Below are 11,234 nucleotides of genomic sequence, written 5' to 3'. Positions count from 1 at the left end.
CATTCTACGGATGTTCACTGAAAGCTGCCTGTAGCCCAGGCACTCTTACAGACGCCCAGGATACAGCAGGGAACAAAACAAAGTCCCTGCCCTCACAGAGCTTATATCTTAGAGGGGTTAGCCAGGAAGCAAACAAATAAACAGATAAAATAGGTTACATGGCTGTATGGGAAAGTCAAGACAGGAACAGAAGGATGGAGTCCTGGCAGGGAGGGATGTGCTGTTCTATATAAACTCATCAAGGAAGGCTCCTCTAAGAGGTGACAGTTGAGGAAAGCTGAAAGTGAGGAAATAAGGTGCTCAGCTTTCAGAGGAGCGGGGATTGCAGACAAGGAGAGGGAAGAGCACTTGCAAAGGCCCTGGGAAAGGAACATGGAGGGAGGTGCCATGTGGCCAAGGGACGCGAGTGCTGGGAGAGGGCAGGAGAGGAGGTTGAAGAGCTGCTTAAGGCCACTCTTCTGGGGCTTGTGAACCACATAAGGACTTGGGCTTTTAGTCAGATTGAGCCAAGAAGCTCTTTGAGGACTCTGAGCACAGGAGATGTGGTCTGTTGAGAAGAGACCACCAGGAGCAAGAGGAACAGGAGCAGGGGGTCCTGAACACTCCAGGCAAGAGATGACAGTGGCTTGGGTCAAAGTAGCAGCCATGGAACTGGGGGTACATGATCTAAATCTAGTTGTCTTTCAGGGGTAAAGTGACATGACTTGAAATGCAAGGGAAAGAGAAGCGGAAATGGCATCAGGATTTTGAGTCAGTGCGCACAGGGCTGAAATGGGGAAGGTTCAAGAGTGCTATGCTATCCTTTCTCAGAAGGGGCAGGTTTTACAAGTTTGGTTTGGAGCTGGGTATGTGAGTCTGGGGGCTTCCCCAGTGGCTCAGTGGTAAAGAATCCACCTGCAATGCAGGAGATGCAGGAGATGCAGGTTAGATCCTTGGGTTGTGAAGATGCCCTGGAGGAGGGCATGGCAACCCACTCCAGAATCCCATGGACAGAGGAGCCTGGTGGGCTACAGTCCATAGGGTCGCACATAGATGGAAACAACTGAAGTGACTTAGCACATGCACATGCGTGCATGCATGTGAGTCTGGAATTAAGAGGCGAGGTCCAGGCTGGAGAAGTACATTTGGGAGATGTGGGCAGCAATGCAGGGCTCCTTTGTGCCTTCAGAAGATCTGAAGTCCTGGGCTTGGGCAGTGGTAGGAAGGAGCTGGTTCAGGCTGGGCAAGAGCTGATGGGAAGGAGCCCAGGCAGGAGGAGCTGATGGGAGATGGGCCTGGCCAGAGAGCAGAGGGTGGTTGGGAAAGGGGTCTTAGGTCCTTGCAGGACCTGTTAGGAGGTTTGGTCTTTGCCTTACAGAGAATACTAAGCCATTACGGGGTTTTAGGCAAGGAAGTGACATAGGCAGTCTTTGCATTTTAGCAAGATCTCTCTAACCACAGCTTGAAGAATGGGTTAGATAAGGCAGGAAGCTGTGAGTAGGCTGGGTGTGGGGTTGGTGGTGATGGTGGTTGGAGTGGGGGGAATCCAAGAGAGAGACAGTGTGGCAAAACAGCGCATGGAGAGAAGTGGGAGGACCGAAGAGCAATTTAAGGAGACAACTGGCAGGCTGCAGTGACCGCATGCGTACAGGGCGGAAGGGCCTCAGAAGAGAAGCAGCAAGGTGGCGCCCGGTTCCCCGTTTTGGACAATGCTTGGATGTTGGTGCTGTTTTTTTTAAAACCAGAGAATACTAGAAGAGCAGAAGGTTAGGAGAGAGCATGTATTCATTCATTTAACAGAACTTTCAAAGGGTTGGTTCTATGCGAAGCACTGTTCTAGACACTATAGCTACACAGCTCTGCCCTGGGGGAACTCACATGTTAGGGATGAGACAAGCAGTGAGCAATGAAACATATCCTGGCTTCTAGTGCAGACAGGCTGCATTCACGGGGCTTGGGGGACATCTCAGGGTGCAGCTAGGGGTGTTGATCTGGCATTCCTGAGAGAGTTCTGAGCTGGAAATAGAGGCTTAGAATTTAGCACTCATGGATGGTGACTGAGACTTTAGGCAGGGTCAACATGGCCAAGACGGGGAAGGATGAGAGGTCAGACTGGGACCCAGCCCTAAGAAATGCCCTAGTTGAATGGATGGGGAGTGTATCCATCCCCCCTGGAACTGAAGGGAAGATAAAGAAGCAGCACATATAGCCTTTATACCCTTATGATCAAACTACAAGCAGCAGGCAGGTTCACATTTCAGGGCTTTTGAAGTCACATTGCAGATTTTATTTCATCCTAACTAAAACTCTTTTCTTCCCTTGTTACAAGTTTTGCCATTAGTCTATTAAATATTTGCAAAAGCTGAGCATTTAGCCTGAAAAGGAGCAGACTCGGAGGCTCTGTCTCCAGATCAGAGAGAGAAATTGTGCTGTGTGCCCTCCGCCTGCAGAGCCGGGCCTGATGAGGAGTCACCCAGAAGCTGGATGTGGCTGAGAGAGAGGCTCATCTCAAAGTGAGATGCAGTCTAGTGAGAGCAGAGATGACTCTGAAAGGTGGTGAGCTCCACACCACTACAGGTGAGCAAGCAGCAGCTGTGAGCTTGCAGAGCGGGGAGGCAGAGCACAGCAAGGGGCAGGGGAGGGATGATTAGCCTCAATGCTGGTCCCTGAGGACCAGGAAGTGTGAACTGACAGTCAAGATTATCACCCACTAGTAGCTTTGTGATCTGAGCAACTCTCTTCATTTCTCTGAGCCTCTATGTCCCAGTAATGCTGCACTGGGTTGTTTGGCGGATAATGCATTTGAAAGCTGTCTAGCTTTATATACTTGATAAATGTTAGGAGCAAGTACCTAGATCCAAACAGGGTGTCAAGTGTTTGCGCTGTCCTGCCCTGTCCCAAACCAGTTCTTTTTTAGAACAGAAGCTCCAGCAGGGTGGAGAGGGGTACTGTTCTGCTGGCCACATGTTCATCACTTCTAACTTGGACTAGAAGTAGCCACACCCAAACCACTGGGCCTTTTCACACTTGAAACTTCTATCTGAAAGGTCAGACTTTGACCTTCAAAATGAAAAAGACTTCCAAAGGCAGGAGCTGCATGCAAAAGTTAAACAAAATGCAATTGCAATTTCAAGGTTGAGGAAAGAAAAGCATGGGGTTTTTTTTTTTTTTTTTTGGAGGTGGGGGTTGTTTTATTTTTTTAAGGGAGGAAATTCATCAAAACCTTCATTGGTGACCTGGGCTGTAATTTTTTTTTTTCTTCTTCTCTTTCTGTTCTTTCCAGATTTTCTATAACAAAGAATGTTTTTTATTTGAGGACTGGGGGGTGGGGGAGCGAGCAGTGGGGAGAAACCTTGCAGTTTAAAAATAAATATGCACTAAAAAGGCAAAATCAAATTACTTTTTCAAATTTTTACTGATGCCCTTAGATAGCCCAAAAGTTAACCCAGAGTCTCTCTTTGCCAAAGAATCCATCCCTGGCCAGGCAGGGCCACTGGGGCTCTGGGGGAGAGCCCAGTCTGTCTATTTTCTGGCTAATTGGAGGCTTTTCCCCACCATACTCTTCTAGAGAGGACTCCCAGTTGCCAGGACACACACAGGAAGCACCTGGTCCTGCCCTCCAGCTCAGTCCAGGTGACAGTGAGGCTCATCACTTCGGTGATGCTGCCACTTCTGGGAGGAATGCTTACCGTGGGCCAGGCATGGTACCAGGAGCCTCAGAGCCATTGCTCTTCTAAGCCTCACAACAAATGAGGTAAGTGCTATATCCCCATTGTACTAACAAGAACACTGAGGTTCAGAGCAGTTAAACTCAGAAAGTGGATCCACATCTCTTTGATCTTAAAGCTCTTAAGTATACAATTTCTCCTCACATGAACAAAACAAAGTGAAACAGAACAATATTAAAAAGCAATGACTTCTGTGAGGGAGGTATACAATTAGAACCCCAAAGAAGGCACCATTAAACTCCCCTGGAGAAAGGAAAGATCAGGGAAGACTTCCAAGAAGAGGTGACATTTAGGTTGGGCTTTGAAAGATGAATAGGAATTTACCAGAATGTTGCCTATGACCAGATACAGAGTGAATGTTTGGTAGACATTTTAATCATCTAATAAAGATTTTAACTGAATTCACAGATGAAATAACATGATGTTTGGGATTTGCTTTGTATTAATCCATTTCAAGGACAAGGAGTGTGGGAAAGGATGAAGGTATAAATAAGACAAGATCAACTGTGTGGACCATTGTTGAAGTTGGTGCCATTTATTATATGATCCTCTCTATATTCATGTATATTCGAAAAGGCCCATAATAAAATGACGGTAATGATGCATGTGTTCTCTGATGGATCTGATGAAGTAACTCAGTAACTATTTACTGAGCAGCTGTGTACCTTCCGCACACACTGGGCCTGACAGAGGCACCAGTGACACACTATCCCAGCAACGATCGGCTCACAAATGGGGAGGTGAGGCCAGGACTCAAACACGGGCAGACAGCAGATGCAGGCACACATAGGCAGCACCCTGATATGGTTCAAGGGGCTGTGTGAGTTCAGAAACAGGAGAGACCCCAGTCCAGGGTGGGGTGAGCGGTGGACCAGCAGGTGCAGCCGCAGATAAAGCTTAACCCAGAGAACTGTTAGCGGTGGCGGGAGTCTACAGGGCGGGCATCTCAGGGTTTCTACAAAGGCTTAGAGGAGGGAAGGTAAGGGTGGATGTGGAAGACTCTGGGCACTCAACAGGCTCTTAAGAGAGGATGGAGGAGAGAGAATGAGGCCGCATTTTTCACTCGGATCAGAAACTAGCCGACGTTTTAGGACACTCCCTGGAAAACACTGGGAGGGGCACAGGACCATGTTTCCTCCCCTTTCCCTCCCAGGAAACTGTCCACACCCCCAGAGCACGGGGAGCCATCGAAGTGAGTGACAGCAGGCTAATCACGGCCACTCGGGTCTGAGGAGGGCCCCTTGTCTCTCTCTGAGGACCCTCCAGCTAGGACAAGTGCAAGACAAAAGCAGCGCCTCCCCCTCCGCGCCTGCCACTGCCTTCATTAGCATCATACAGAAAGCCTGCCAGCCAGGCTCCCCTCAGCCGCAGCCAGGCAACTGGACCAGCAGCCCAGCTTTGGCTGAACCCCAACCGAGCAGATGCGAACCCTGAAGGGGGCTGTGGCCAACCCTGGCCCCTCTCCTCAAAAAATAACCAAGCCAGGCAGCCCCCACCCAGTTCCACCCACCCCATAAGCCTCTCCCTGCCTCTTGGAATCTGCTGTAGCTGCCAAAAAAAAAAAAAGAAAAAGAGTGTCCAAGAAGCACGTGATCTCTGAATGACGATTGATTCTTAGGGTGATAGAATCTGAGGATTGTAGAGACATCAACTACTACCTGTCATTAGACTCACAGACTCAGATCTTAGCTCAGTCCAGGGCATCACAGAGTGTCACCCCATGTTTGGACCGCTGCTCTAGAATCGCTCAACAAGGGAATTGCAGCCTCAGGACCTAAGAGTCTTGAGCCTGGAAGGCAGGTAGCAGGCATCAGAGCTGTGAGTTCCCAGGAGATCCTGAGAGAGATTGCCTGGGGGCTTGGGGCTGGGAGTGCCTGTGTCTGTCTGGATCCCACCTATTCAGGGGTAGTGGGGAGGGGGCGTGAGAGTGATGAGAAAGCCTGATTGCCCATTGAAAGCGGCAGCTCCCAGGGGGAGCTACTGGAGAAGGGGCGGAATGGCGGAGAGAGGGAAAGGGGACTTCAGTGTGGGAACAGCCGTAGGGCAGAAGGCCCAGCCCCCTGAGATCCCGCAGAGCCTGGGACCCAGGAGCACCACAGGTCCCAGGCTGCTGGGGGTGGGCTGGGGAGGGCTGAGGACCCTGGGCTCCTGGGTCTCAGCTGGCTGAGCTGTCACCGGGCATGGAGTGGGAAAGGGTTTTCTACCCTGGTCCCATAGCTCCACTGGGTCTCAGAAATGCAGGGTCTTGTTGGGAGCAGGTGGGGGGCAGTTATAGGATAAGGGGAGGGATGTTATCTTCAGATCACCATCTGCAGAACTGAGACTGAGTCAGGAGAGATTGTGTCTCCCCCATCACAGGGGCTCACAAAATAACATATAACCAAACCTTCCTCCCATGATGTATGCAGGGCAGGGGCGCCAGGGACTCTCTCCGGGGCGCCGCTCAGTGATCCCTGCAGTATTCAGAGTCTCACCTGCACTAAGGTGAGGGAACTGGCTCCCCAAACAACCCAGGTCAGAATCCCAGCTGGGCTTCTCTTTCAGCCACTTGACCTTGGCCAAATTGCTTAACCTCTCTGACCTCAGAGTTTCCTCATCTGGGAAACGGGAATGCCTGTCCCCTCACACTGGGTTCTTACGAGGAGTCAATGAGACAGCAGAACTGAAAGCACAGCCCTTCAGTATAAACTGCAGACACTGTGCCCAGGTGAGGCGAACCTTAGTGACCAAGATCTTCTTCCCAAACTTCCCAGGTCTGAGGCTGGGGCACCCTTGCCCCGCTCTACCAAAACCAGCTCTTCTCTGCTGCTGCTGCTACTAAGTCACTTCAGTCGTGTCCGACTCTGTGCGACCCCATCGACGGCAGCCCACCAGGCTCCCCCATCCCTGGGATTCTCCAGGCAAGAACACTGGAGTGTATTGCCATTTCCTTCTCCAATGCATGAAAGTGAAAAGTGAAAGTGAAGTCGCTTGAGTCTTGTCCGACTCTTAGCGACCCCATGGACTACAGCCCACCAGGCTCCTCCGTCCATGGGATTTTCCAGGCAAGAGTGCTGGAGTGGGGTGCCATTGCCTTCTCCAAGCTCTTCTCTGAGGCGATGGCATTTTAATAGGTCTACTTAAAGTTCATTCAAATTAAACAAAACTAAAAACTCAGTTACGTAGTTGAAGGAGCCACAGTTCAAGTACTCCATAGCTGATCAAGCAGCTTCCATACTGGACAGGGCAGATCGAACATGCCCATCACATGGATTCTGTTGGACAGCCCTGGTCTGAAAGGGTGAGAGAGCTCCAGGATGGGGGTCAGGACAGCTGGGTTCTACTCCAGCTTAGCTCCTAGGTCATGCTGAGCTTAGACAACTCCTTTGCCTCTCGAAGCCTCAGTTTCCGTGTTTGGCAACCTATCTCACCCTCTATGCAAGACAGAGCACAGTCAGTGCTTGACGAGGACCTCTTGGTTGACTCTATTGGCTTGGCTTAGGACCACGTGGAAACAGGCCGTGGGTGGAGCCCTGCCCACGTGGAGGCGGAGGGACCCACCTGCCCTTCCCATGCTCTGGCAGAAAACACCCTGGAGCCACAAGCTGGTAGGGCCAGCCTCTCCAAGTCTCAGGGTCTCAGATGGTTGTCTCCAGGCCAGGCTAGAGCCAGGAGGCAGGCCATGCAGAGAGCCAGGGTTTCTCTCTCCATAGGCTTCCACAGGCCTGAAGGCCCCCAAAACTCACCCCTCCCAAACTCAGAGAGAGGCCCAGGCAGCCAGGGCCCTGGCCAGGAGGCAGCCGCAGAGGCTGGTCCAAAGGAGAGGGGAGGGGAGGCGCGGAGAGTGGAGAGTCAGAGCCCCGCTATCAGCACTGCCCGTCCTCCCCACTTCCTCTCTTCGAACGGATCACATCCTGTTATTGTGTGGACAGCGAAGGCCAGGAGCTGGGGAGGGAGGCAGGGCTTGGACCAACCAGTGGGGAGAGAAAGGAGGAGCCAGAGGAAATGTCCTGGTGGCCATGGGTAGCTCAGCTGCCCAGCCCTGCCCCAGGTGGCCTGGACAGGGAGTAGGCCCTCCCTCCTCCCCCGGCCTGGATGAAGGAGCAGCTTGCATCTGCCACTGAGAGAAGATGCTGGGGTTCAGGACAGGCTGTGCCGACCTGCAAAGGTACCTAGAAGAATAGAAATGACACCTCCTCCAGGAAGCCTTCCCCAGCCTCCTCCTCCGGCTCCTTCAATTCAGCAGACATTTACTCTGGGCCTCCTCTGCCAAAGCCACGTCTCCCACACCTACTGGGCCTCTCTCACACAGCACTTGTCTCCAGGGTTATCATATTCTGGATCTATTCCCCTCCATCCCACTTCCACCCAGCCGAAGATCCCTGGCCAGCTCCCCAGCACTGCCCAGCATGGAGTAGGTCCAGAAGAATTCCTGCTACTGTGGATGATGAAGGTCGCCACTTCCCCTCTGCTTTCTTCCCCTGACCTGTCATTCCAAATACAGCCCTGTCCCAACCCCATTTTCAGCAATAGTAATGGTTCTTTCTACAAAGCATAAGCACTTTACATATATTGCTTTGAAATCCCATGACAGCCCTGTAAGATAGGTGTGAATATCTTCATTGAACAGATGAGTAAACTGAGACTCAGAGAGGTTAAGTGATTTACCCAAAGTCACACAGCAGGTGCAAACAGTGGCAGTCCTGGAACTTAACCCAGATAAGTCTGACCCCAAAGGCAAGGTTCTGTCTGTGGCCCAGCTGCCTTTCCTGCTTAACCCCACCCATGTCCTGGCCTCTCCCTCCCTGAGCTGCTATCACATCAACTGTCCTCACTGCCCACGAGCCTGTCCTTGAGCCATGCCTGTTGCTATGGGCAAGCTCTCCAGCGCCGTCATGATTGCTCACGGTCCTGGGTAGATTACTGGACAAGCCAAGCTGCTAACTGCTCCCAGCATAGTGCAAGCCCATCTGCTCTAAGAGTACAACTACCTCGTGGCTGTTTTGTCTTCCTCTCCTGAGGGGCCATGAGCACTGGATCCAGATCAGACTTGAATTCAAATCCCGTGTGACCTTGGTGAAGTCCGTGTCCTCTCTAGGCCTCATTCCCTCCTCTGGACGACAGAGAGGGTGCCTGGTGATCTTGACTGACTCCTCTCCTTACTCTGAGTCATGACAGCTGAGCCTCTACTGCTGGACACTGTACCCAGCACCACCGCCTGTCCCCAGTGGACTGGTCACATGGGCCATAAAGCCAGAGGTAGAGAGCTGGCTCCTGGGGAGCAATCAATTGTTTTGCAAGCTTGGAAGAGGGGAATGGGCAGCAAGATGGAGGGTGGGTAAGGCTGCTCTGAGTGAACCAGATTATCAGCTTCCTCATCTTCATTACCCCAACCATACTCCAACCCAGGTCCAGCCATGGGGACCCAGCCTGAGAAAGCTCATACCCCACCTCGCTATTTACCAACCAAAGCAGCCCAAGGCCCTCTGCCAGCCCAAGGGGCAAAGTCGTCCGTCTACCTCTGACCAGCCCAGGACTGTGGTTTTAGGCGGAGGGCATTTTTTTTTTTTTTTCTGCAGGAATGACCCTCTACCCTTTTATTCCACACTGGCCTCAACACCAAGCTGGGAGATTCCATGCAGGAGAACTTCTTCATTCAATAAATATTGAAAGGGCCCCATGCCAGGTCTGACGCAGGGCACCGGAGGCGAACAGACAAATCAGACATGACCTCAACCTCAAGGAGCTTGTGTTTTAGTGGGAAAGCGGACAGCAGAGTGGAGGAAGGCCTGTGGGATCACAAAGTGGGCAGCTGACCCCAGAGAGTCGGGACCATCTCCTGATGCTGAGGACAAATTAACAGGATGAAAGGAGGGTGGGAACCGAGGGCGGATAGAAACCCAAAGTGGAGAAACTGGACTTTTTTTTTTTAAATTGCAGCCAGAACAGAAAGGCTAGTGCAATAAGGGCAGAGAGAACGAAGGGTGGGGTGGTGAGAAACAAGCCTGGAGAGACCATTTGGGCGAGCTTCCGCGACCGTCCTTCCCCTTCACGGGCTCAGCCCTATCCTGCCTGCCAGTGTTCAGTGAGACATGTAGCCCTGGGAAGATTCGTCTCTGGCCTCAGTCTCCCCATCTGGAGATGGGGCACCAGGCTAGCTGATCCCCAAGGGCCTGGCCAGCCTGGGCAGTCGCTAGCCTCGTCATTTCTGCCTGGTGGCCACAGAGCTGATGGGCTGTTCCTGAGCTCTCTGGATGTGGACTGCCTTGCCCTCTCCTGGGAAAGGTCTGTCCGGAAGTGGGTGCTCCTCCCTTCCGCTTCTGTATCCATGACAGTCACACTGCGGCCTCCGCCCCTCCCCTGCGGCTGTTCTCACCAAGTCCACTTGCCAAATCCAGTCAACACTCTCAGACCTTTTCTTACTTGCCCTCTCATTTGCCTTGGGCTTGGCTAACCACTTCCTCTACCCCCCACCCCAACACCCTTTGGCCTCAGCCTCTTGAAACACCGTACTCACCCTCTCCTGGTGGTTCTCCTCCTACTCTGAGCACCCTGCCCTGTCTGTCTGCCTCTCATGTCCCCTTCACTGTGCTGTTCCTCAGGTGGTGAATGGCCGCACCCACCCTCACCAGTCACCCCATCCTATGACAGAGTCTCACCGTATCTCTGCCCAGAGACCTCCTTGCTCTGGGCCGAAAAGAGGCACAATGGGTGTCTTTCAAAAGCCAAGGAGCTGCCCTGCAGACTAGAGCAGTATCCCCAAACCCTGCATGCCTTTGCCCTCCTAGCAACAGTTGGAAGCACCCCAAGACAGGGGACGCCAAGATCAGAGCCTGGCGGGATGGGCAACGCTCACCTCCAAAGGGCCAAACTGTGGGTCCTTTGAGTTCCCCTCTTGGCATATCTTTTTCCCTTAATACTAACCACCTTCTAACTTTCTATACAATCCACATAGTTGTTAGGGTAAACATTGACTGAAACCATCCACCCTGGTGGAGCACCATTGTAACCATTCTTGTGAGTTTCACGACAGGAGGTCCTGGTAAGGACAGGGACCTAACAAGCCACCACCAACCAGAATTCGGTAGAGGTTAAAAGGAGATGCCACTGGTCCTACCACATCCCAGAATCCTTCTCGCTGGCACCCATCTTGGCCGAACAATGTGTGTGCTACCAGGAAGGACCCTGAGTCAGACGAATTGGCCAGAGACAACCTGGAAATCAATCCCATCACCATAAAAGCCAAGCCATGTGGCAGAGCAGTCCTCCTGGGTCCCCTGATCCTCCTGCTCTCTGCCCGGGCGCCCCACCACAATAACGTCTCTTGCTTTGTCAGCACACGTGTCTCCTCCAACGATCCATTTCCAAGTATTAGACATGTACCCCCTTTCTTGCCCTGGAAGGGGTACCCCTTCCTGGAATATATTCATTATGGTTGTGTGTGTCTGTGGGGTTACCACGGGAATTTAAGCAACAGGGATCTCCGTTTTCTTCACTGCTAGCTCTCCAACACCTAGAACAATACCTGGCCTATGATAGGGTCTCAAT

Source organism: Bos javanicus, chromosome 3 (genome assembly GCF_032452875.1).
Source record: "Bos javanicus breed banteng chromosome 3, ARS-OSU_banteng_1.0, whole genome shotgun sequence".
NCBI classification, from domain to species: domain Eukaryota; kingdom Metazoa; phylum Chordata; class Mammalia; order Artiodactyla; family Bovidae; genus Bos; species Bos javanicus.
The sequence above is the reverse complement of the archived record's forward strand: the minus strand, read 5'-3'. Positions refer to the sequence as shown.